Here is a 10,601-nt window from a genome sequence, read left to right as displayed (position 1 = left end):
ATGCATATCAGAAATTTTGTCGAGATCTGTAGTACATTCAAATATAATGGTGTCACTGATGAGGCTATCAAGCTGAGGCTTTTCCCATTCCCTCTGAGGGACAAAGCTAAGGACTGGTTACATTCTTTACCAGTTGGGTCCATCACTACTTGGGAAGATCTTGCGCAAAAGTTTCTGGTGAAGTTCTATCCAATGGCTAAAACTGCAGCTATGAGGAGTGCTCTTACTCAGTTTGCGCAGCAACCAGGAGAATCTATGTGCGAAGCTTGGGAGCGCTACAAAGAGATATTGAGAAAGTGTCCACATCATGGTATGCCTGACTGGATGGTGATCACTAGTTTTTACAATGGTTTGGGGGTCCAATCTTGACCCATGCTTGATGTAGCTTTTGGAGGCGCCTTGTGGGCCAAAACCTATACTGAGGCCTATAATATCATTGAAACTATGGCTGTAAATGAGTATCAAAACCCAACTCAAAGGATGATGCCTGGGAAAGTAGCAGGTATTCTGGAAGTTGATGCAGCTATAGCTATTGCAGCACAGCTCACGACACTGACTATGAAGGTCGATTCTTTAACCAACTATGGCGTAAATCAATTATCTAGTATATGTGAGCTTTGTGTAGGCTCTCATGCTACGGATCAGTGTTCTCTTGTTAATGAATCTGTTTAGTATATGAACAATTTCCAGAAACCGCATCAGCCTGTGCCCGCTACTTATCATCCTAATAACAGAAATCATCCCAATTTCAACTGGAGCGATAATCAGAATGCTGTTCAGCAGTCATATCAGCAAGCTACAAATAAACAGTTTAATCTACCCGGATTCTAGCAACCTCAACAATTTGCTCAAAGGCAACCATATCCTCAACAAGGAGGTGCTGCTCCACCTTCTAGTGCTAATTTCGAGGAGTTAAAGTTGTTGTGCAAAAGTCAGACTATTTCTATCAAGACCTTGGAAAATCAAATTGGATAAATAGCCAATGCCTTGCTCAATCATCAACCTAGCACACATCCCAGTGATACTGAAGTGTCAGGCAGGAAGGAAGCTAAAGAGCAAGTCAAAGCTATCACTTTAAGGTCTGGAAAAGTTACCGATGCTGAAAAAGCAAAAGATGTAGAAATTGAAGTTGTAGATGAAGAAGGAATGTAAAAGGAGAAAGAGGGGGAACAAAGGAAGACTAATGTTGAACACACTCTGCATGAGGGTAATACAGGGGAGAAACAGCTCTATCCTCCACCACCTTTTCCTAAGCGATTGCAAAAACAAAAGCTGGACAAGCAATTTGGTAAGTTTCTGGAGGTGTTCAAGAAACTTCACATCAACATACCTTTCGCTGAGGCTCTTGAGAAAATGCCTAGTTATGTGAAATTTATGAAAGGTATTCTTTTGAGGAAGGTGAAACTGGATGATCTTGATACCGTTGCTCTGACGGAAGAGTGCAGTGTCGTGCTGTAACAAAAGTTACCTTCAAAGCTTAAGGATCCAGGTAGCTTCACCATTCCTTGCACCATTGGCAAGTTGTCATTTGACAAGTGCCTTTGCGATTTGGGAGCAAGCAGCAATCTAATGCCGTTGTTTATCTTTAAAAAGGCTGAATTTAACTGATCTGAAGCCCACCTATATGTCTCTACAATTGGCTGATCGTTCGATTACATACCCACGAGGCATCGTGGAGGACGTGCTAGTAAAGGTGGACAAGCTCATCTTTCCTGCAGATTTTGTCATTCTGGATTTCGAGGAAGATAAGAAGATTCCCATAATATTCAGAAGACCTTTCTTGGCTACAGGCCGTACCTTGATAGATGTGCAAAAAGGTGAACTCACTATGAGGGTGCAAGATCAAGATGTGACATTCAATGTGTTCAATGCGATGAAATTCCCTACGGAAGATGAGGAGTGCTTCAAGGTGGATTTGGTCGATTCTGCAGTTACTTCAGAACTTGATCATGTGCTAAGGTCTGATGGCTTAGAAAAAGCCTTATTGGGGGATTTTGACAGTGAAGATGATGAAGGTAATGAGCAGTTACAATATCTGAATGCTTTTCCTTGGAAATGGCAGTTAGACATGCCATTTGAATCTCTTGGTAATACTGATCTCAAAAATGTTGAGGGAAAACTCAAACCATCTATTGAGAAAGCACCTACTTTAGAGTTTAAACCACTGTCTGAACATTTGAGGTATGCTTTTTTTAGGTGATGCATCTACTTTTCCTGTTATTTTTACATCTGACCTTTCAGATAGTGATGAGGACAAGCTCTTGAGAATTCTGAGAGAAATCAAATCGGCCATCAGATGGACTATAGCAGATATAAAAGGGATCAGCCATTCGTACTGCATGCATAAAATTCTACTAGAGGAAGGTAGCAAGCCGACTATTGAGCAACAACGAAGGCTTAATCCTATCATGAAAGAAGTGGTGAAGAAAGAAATTCTAAAATAGCTGGATGCAGGAATCATATATCCTATTTTTGACAGTTCTTGGGTGAGCCCCGTGCAATGTGTACCTAAGAAATGAGGTATTACTGTGGTAGCAAATGAGAAGAACGAGCTCATCCCCACTCGAACAGTCACATGAGGGAGGGTATGCATGGACTACAGGAAGTTGAATAAATCCACGAGGAAGGATCACTTCCCTCTTCCATTCATTGATCAGATGCTTGACAGGTTGGATGGTCATGAGTATTATTGTCTTTTGGATGGCTATTCGGGCTAATATCAAATTTGTATTGCACCAGAAGATCAAGAGAAGACTACTTTCACTTGTCCATTTGGCACGTTTGCTTTTTGCAGAGTTTCTTTTGGCTTATGTGGTGCACATGCCACTTTTCAGATATGCATGATGGCCATATTCTTTGATATGATTGGAAATAATGTCGAAGTTTTCATGGACGACTTCTCCGTCTTTGGACATTCGTATGATGAATGCTTGAATAATCTCTGTTTGGTGCTCAAAAGGTGCGTTGAGACCAATCTGGTGCTCAATTGGGAAAAATATCACTTCATGGTGCAACAAGGCATCATTTGTATTCTTGGGCATAAGGTCTCTAGTAAAGGTCTTGAGGTGGATAAAGCCAAGGTGGGCGTTATTGAATATCTTCCTCCACCTATTTTAGTGAAAGGAATCCGTAGCTTTCTTGGTCATGCAGGTTTTTATCGGCGTTTCATCAAGGACTTCTCTAAGATATCTAAGCCATTGTGCAACTTACTCGAGAAAGATGTGCCTTTCAAATTTGATGATGAATGTTTGGCAGCATTCGAGACTCTCAAGAAGAGTTTAATCACCGCTGTTACGACCGGCATTTTGTGTAATATTATTTGTGAACTTTGTATAATATTAGAGCCGAATGTAAATATACTTAATGATTGTACGTTGTGTGAATGAAAATTTCTGCATTATAAATTGCTTTATGTAGAATATGATTTTTCAAAGCAAAAGTTTATTTATTTCCCTTATTTTTGATTTATAAGGAATATTCTAAACCTTGTAAAAAAATTTCTTTTAAAAGTTATTTCATTCACAACTTTCAAAAGTGATCTTACAAAATTTCTAAAAATCCAAGTTATTTTATGGTATAAATTTTATAATTTTTGAACTTGTATTTTATTTTATAAAAATAAATCTTTAAAATTTATTTGTTATAATTAGCAAATTACATGGAAACCCTTGCATGCAAATTACTCTTCCATTCTATTAAAGGGCAAATGAGACCTTTCCAACCCCACTAACTCACTTGTTGTTAACCAAATTACCACATTAACCTTGCATGCAAAATGGCCTAACTTTAGCTAGAGGGTATTCTTGTACATTCTCATTTCCACTCATTTCTTTTAGTCAATCAAAGGCATAAAACCAAAATCAAAATGTGAGAAATCATTTCACTTACTCCACACTCCAACTCACCTCTCTTTTTCTCTCCTCCCCCTCCCTCTCCTTGCTCTCGGCCGAGAACCCCCTCCCCCACTCCCTTCCATTTTTCCATCCCATTTCTCATCTTTCCTAGTGTAATTCTTCCATCTACATTTATTTTATATACTTACCAAGAGTTTTGTAATTTGGAAGATGAAGTTTCATGGTTGCATGTGTAGCTTTTGTGCGGTCTCCAAAGAGAAACTCTTGATTCTTGTGAATTCAAGAGCTCTCTATGAGATACATTTTATATATGTTTTAACTTAATGTTTTATGGAGAAACCATGCTTTAAAAACCTTTCAATGCTACTGAAATTTCACTATATAATCATGTTAATCCATGCATGCTAGTTTTAAGATGTTAATATGATGATCAACCATGTTGTGTATGCTACTCTTCTCGAAATCATGTTTTCATGTTTAAAAATCTATAAATTCGAATTATTTGTGCTTGAAATAGATTGTTTCCATGATATATATCTTAATAATAGTTAAGAGAAGATATATTTCATGATTATTAAGGTTGAGTAATAGGTACAAGTCGAATTTACAAGAATTTAAACTCTATATTTTAGCCGAAATCTTGTTAAGTGTTTTGCATGAGTTGCATGTTATATTATTATTTGCATGTTGGTGTTCTAGGGCATGGATGATCTCCACTCATGTTGAGGCACTATTTTAGGATGTTGATGCACTAGGTTTGCTTTGGTAAAGGTTGGATGTTTGGTTAATAAGTGGGAGTCAAGGTGGAAAGGGATTAGTTAGTGTTTTCATTTTTCCAGATTTGATGCACTAGTTTATGGGGAAGTTTTGAATGAGCATTTGTTGTGCACTTTGAGGCCCAAGCCACCAGGAGCTAGAACTAGGAGTATATAATAGGTTTTAGGTGTTTTTTGGAGGTTTGTAAGACGTTTGGTTAGGTGCACGAGTGGAATCACAAAATCTGTCCAGCAGGGGACAGTTTTATTGCAACTTAGAAATAGGAAGTTTTGACCATGTCATAGGTAGGCCCTCATTAGGCCCTATTGGGCCTGAGTTAGAGGGCGTGTCAGAGGAGTTTTTCCATCCATAGTTCATAGGATTTGAGTTATAATAATGTGTCACAAGTTAGTTCAAGTCAGGACCTTTTTTGCCCAGAAAAATAGGGGAACCATGGACTTTAAGCTTAGGCCTAGGGAGGCCCAAGCTAGGCCCTTGAGCCACATCAAATTTGGGAGTTGCCTTATGATCAGAAGAGTCTAGTATAGAAGTTTTGGAGGTAAAATTGTAGTGTAAGAGTGTCTAATGCACTCAAGAAACCATATATGTCATTCTGAAATTTACCTTAGTAAGCACCTTCACTTACCACATAGTTTTAGAGCATTTATGAGTGAGGCCTAGGTTGACCACTATAGTTGCAAGATATCATAAAGACATTAGAGTGAAAGGCCCAAGTGAGGGTCAATAGGTTTTGTATAGTTTAGTAAAGGCACATCGAGTTAGGAGGCCAAAATTTGGAGACTTTGTCTAGTTTAGCGATCAAGTGACTTAAGTTGTGGAACGAGATCATCCAAGCCTAGTGTTGTAATATGGTGTGTGTGTGATATTGTTTGGTATTTAAAATATGGTATGTGAGTATATGTGGCTATGTGTACTATTATGTTTATAAGGTGATTATAAATTGCGTGCATATAGGCCTAAGTGCCATTTATGTTTAATTTCGGGTTGTAAATAGGTTGCGTTGGTGAGAATATATTATAATGAGGTTATTATTAATTGTGTAGGATCTCGAGACGAGGGTAAACTTGTCATAAAGGTCGAGTAAAGCTTCCAGTTTCTCCTACTTTCCAGTCCAGTCCAGTCTAGCCTTCTCAAGGCAAGTGATTCAACCTACTTTTTAGTTTACACTGCGAATATGTGATAACTAATTCTTATATATATGATGCGAGTACCCTGATTTACCTTGTTATACTCGGACCAAGTGATTCTCAAATCTATCTTCGTATTATATAGAAATGCCATGAACCCTCAAGTACTTATTGCAAGTAGATCAAAAATCATACCATGCTAGTATACCAAAGTAATCGGGATGCCATGATAAAATAGAGAATTGTTATAATATCTGATTGATCCTTTTGATTAACATGCTATTGATTACTGAGAAATCTTGATTTTACACCCTGATGCTTGATTTCACTCTTGTAAGAACCCCGATAGAAACTTTATCTTGATACCTAAAATCTAGATATTCTTTAAAGTCGTTCACGATTGTTTGATAACCCTATCCTTACCCTAAAGCTTGACATCTTGATATACCTTGAGCTAATGATCATTTTCTTTATATCTTAACACCTCTATCATACTTGTAACCATTAATTATTATCTTCTTGATGTTCTAATACATATACCTTGTCTAAAACCATTGCTTTAAGCCTAGTTTGGCATCACTCTTTCATATTATCCAATAACCCTACTAAATCTCCTTGTCAAAATTCTTGTAAATGGAAACCTTTCAATTACCCTGATAGAGTAAAGTCTAGTGGATCATGGCCCTAAGATTTAGTGAACATAATTCGAGTGTTTCAAGTCAATCTACAAACCCTTGATAAAGATGTTTACTGTTTAAGAAATTTTACTATCAATCGGCATCAGTTTTTGAAATGATTAAAATTTGGATTTTCAGTCCCAAAGGGAGATAAATGTTTTCTTTAAATAGTGGATCTGGACTGAGATGCAAGTCCTTTCCACACTGATATTGTAGGCTTAAAAGTTGCCTAGGGATCCCATTAATGTTTTAGAACCCAGCGAGGTTCGGGATTACTTCGCGGCTGATCACCGGCTGTAATCCGTAGCGTCATAAAATGGTTTTTGATTAAGATATGATTTGAAAAGTTTTTGATACAAGCAAATGATGCCATCACCCAAAAGTTTATATCTTGTTATTATTAGTTATATCTTCACATTGTCATTCTTTAATATATATCTCGATTTATGTTTTGTATCGTATTGTTTAGCACTTGTTGAGCATTTTGCTCACTACTTGCTTTAACCCTGATATTACAGCTAGCAACTATAGTTAGTTTAAAGCAGACAGCACGTAAAACTTGTGATGCCAATGCGTATGTCCGAGCTCAGGTAGAATAAGAGATATTTTTGTGTGAGGACTCGATATTAAAACCAGTTGTAATAGTTAGTAGTGTTGGGCTGTTCCAAACCCTAAACTGTAAGATCTTGGATTCAGTTGTATTTACTTTCTTTTAAATATTGTAATAGTTATATATTATGTATTGTTAAGTTGGGGGGGGGTGTGACAACCGCACCAGTTATTACGGCACCTGATTAGAGAGAACCTTTTGAGATGATGTGTGATGCAAGTGACTATGCAGTGGGAGCAGTTCTTGGGCAGCGAAAGACTAATATCTTCCATGTGGTCTACTATGCTAGTAAGACGCTAAATGGAGCCCAACTGAACTACACCACTACTGAGAAGGAGCTCTTGGCTATAGTTTTTGGTTTTGAAAAATTTTGATCTTATCTACTTAGGACAAAGGTGACAGTGTTCACTGATCACGCTGCCATCCGCTATCTGGTCTCAAAGAAGGATTCGAAGCCTAGACTTATTCGTTCGGTTCTCTTACTATAGGAATTCGAGTTAGAGATCAAGGATAAAAAAGGTACTGAAAATCAAGTTGCCGACCATCTCTCTAGATTGGAGAATCCCAATTCTACTTCACATGATAAGACATTGGTCAACGAATCTTTTCCGGATGAGCAGTTGTTCGCAATTCAAGAGGAAGAGCCATGGTTCGCAGACATTGTGAACTATCTTGTTAGCAATATAATGCCTCCTAATATGAATGCGGCTCAAAAGAAGAAGTTTCTGCATGAGGTGAAGTGGTACATGTGGGATGAACCATATTTGTTTAGATAAGGAGCTGACCAGATCATCAGGAGATGTATCCCATTCTGTGAGACGGAGGGGATATTACGAGACTTTCATTCCAAAGTTTATAGTGGACATTATGGTGGTGAAAACACAACAGCTCATATTCTTCAAGCAGGTTTTTTCTGGCCTACGTTGTTTAAGGATGCACATCAGTTCATTTTAAGGTGTGATCGTTGCCAAAGAGTTGGGAATCTTTCCAGAAAGGATGAGATGCCTTTAAATGTGCTATTTGAAGTTGAGGTTTTCGATGTTTGGGGAATCGATTTCATGGGACCATTTATCTCGTCCTGCAATAATCAGTACATCTTGTTGACAGTCGATTATGTCTAGAAATGGGTAGAAGTCAAAGCTCTACCGATTAATGATGCAAAGGTAGTGTTGAGTTTTCTTCATAAGTAGATATTCACAAGGTTTGGAACGCCACGAGTTATCATAAGTGACGAAGGGTCGCATTTCTACAATCGTAAGTTCACTTTTATGATACAACGCTATAATGTGAATCATCGTATTGCTACTGCCTATCATCCGTAAACTAATGGTCAAGCTGAAGTGTCTAATAGAGAGATCAAGCGTATTCTAGAGAAAGTCGTTTGTCCGTCAAGGAAAGATTGGTTTTTGAAGCTCGATGAAGCTGTTTGGGCTTATAGAACAACATACAAGACTCCACTTGGGATGTCCCCGTTTTAACTTGTCTATGGTAAGGGATGTCATTTACCTGCGGAGCTTGAGCATATGGCTTATTGGGCATTGAAGAAGTTAAACTATGACGGCCTCAACCCCGGGGTCGGGAGTTGACGTCATCAATAACAATAATAACAACATAATATAATCCAACTCAAAAGTTACATATAATCGATCGACTTTCTGATAGCCATTGGGTACGGCCTCGTATTTCCGTAATTAAATTTTCCGGAAATCGGGCAGCACCTCCTTTGATTATCGGCTAACCCGTCGAACATCCCGACGTTAAATCAATCACAACAACAACCCAACCCAATCCAAATTCCAACCACCGACTTCAGTCAACAACAACAATTCACAAATTCACAAATACCACTTAAATACAATTATTAATTGTTAGTCGTGTTTTTATGTTTTAATCCGTATTTTACAATTTTATTCGCATTTTGTGTTTTAAATCGTATTTTGTATTTTAAATTGTAGGACTCAGATCGAATCATCATAGTCCACCATCAGCTCATCGGAATTCATCGCTTATGGCGGCGAATCTCGGAGGTACCCGATTCGGATGCCAGCCACGAGTTTCACCAATTATTTTTAGAATAAAATAAAATCTGAAACATCAAAAACATTTCATCGAATTTTATTATTTAAAAATAAAATAAAATAAAATAATACTTCGAATTTCTTCAGGAAATTGAAGAAAAAAAGAAACAGGGAACTCAACAGCAGAACACAACGAAGCAACACATAACACACGCGCCACTAGGCGCAACGCACACACACAGGCCCCTTTACCGGAAAAGGGAACAACGACGAGGAAGATAATCAAAAACAGGGGCAGCAACAAGATGCAGTTGACAACAAATACACACTACAGGCATATATATACCTACGAGTATATGTATACAACAACGCTACCAGGACAAACACCAAGCCGAATCGGCGGCGACTTGCCGGAATAACAGAAACAACGACGACCGGAGCACGGGAAACATGGGGAAGAAAACGGGGAATACAAGAAAATAGAGGGAAGAAAAAGGAAGATAGAGGGGACAGAGAGAAAGAGGTAATCGAGAGAGATTCGAAAAAAAAATGAAGAAGAACAGAGATGAGAGATTGAAGAGATGGACTGAGAGAGACAATAAACCGCGAAGGGGAAAAACGGGTTAAACCCGGTTAACAATCCCGCCCCCCTTTCTTTTATTATTATTTATCATATAAACCTCGCAACAGAAACTTTATCTGACCCGAAATTTAGTTTTTAACGAGCGATTCACGGGTAATTAAAACCCGAACGTTAATAAAATATTTTTTAAAATATCACAAATAATTAAAAGTTATTTAAAATAATTTTTCCATAATTTGAAATTATTTTTAAAAAATGCAACTCATATCAGAATTTATCGATCAAATAAAACAACACGCGGGTCGAACTAATCCCCAAAAATTTCGGAATAAATTTTAAAATTCTCGAAATATTCTAAACCAAATAAAATATGAATTTCATAATTTTTGAAGAACTTTGGAATTAAATACGGATTTAACAAATAATTGCAATCAGAAAATCATATATGGCTAAATAATTGATGAAATATTGATTTCTCAATTTTGAAAACTCCTAAAAATAATTAATAAAATTATGAAGCCATAAAAATGATTTTAGGGATAACCCAAGTATTTATGGAATTAAATCCTGAATAAAATCACCTTTAAATATAAAAGTGACACAACACAGCTTCACAACGAATTACACAACTGATAAACGAACACCATCGATCACACATAATTAATAAAATATTAACAAAATAATATCTAGCTGATAGAACCCATACACATAATTTATTTTTTAGTAATTACACATTTAAATATTACAGAAATGTACGAGTCGTTATATCCTTTCCCCCTTAAAAAGATTTTGTCCTCAGAATCTAATCAAATTAAATAAATAAGGATATTTATCAAGCATATCTGACTCTAATTCCCAAGTAGACTCTCCTACTCGAGGATTCATTCAAAGCACATTCACTAAGGATATAGACTCATTTCTAAGGACTCACTCATAACGATCTAGGTTATGGGTC

At 37.2% G+C, this 10,601-nt stretch overlaps 1 non-coding gene across 1 annotated transcript; it reads right to left on the bottom strand.

The window, feature by feature from the left end:
- Positions 1-207: 207 nt before the first annotated feature.
- LOC141715749 (small nucleolar RNA R71) lies at positions 208-314 on the bottom strand. Its single transcript, XR_012572500.1, has one exon. It is a non-coding gene; the product is annotated as a small nucleolar RNA R71 (small nucleolar RNA).
- Positions 315-10,601: the final 10,287 nt, after the last annotated feature.

This window comes from Apium graveolens, chromosome 3, assembly GCF_009905375.1.
Source record: "Apium graveolens cultivar Ventura chromosome 3, ASM990537v1, whole genome shotgun sequence".
NCBI lineage: Eukaryota > Viridiplantae > Streptophyta > Magnoliopsida > Apiales > Apiaceae > Apium > Apium graveolens.
Note: the sequence above shows the minus strand (reverse complement) of the source record. Positions and strands in the feature narration are given on the sequence as shown.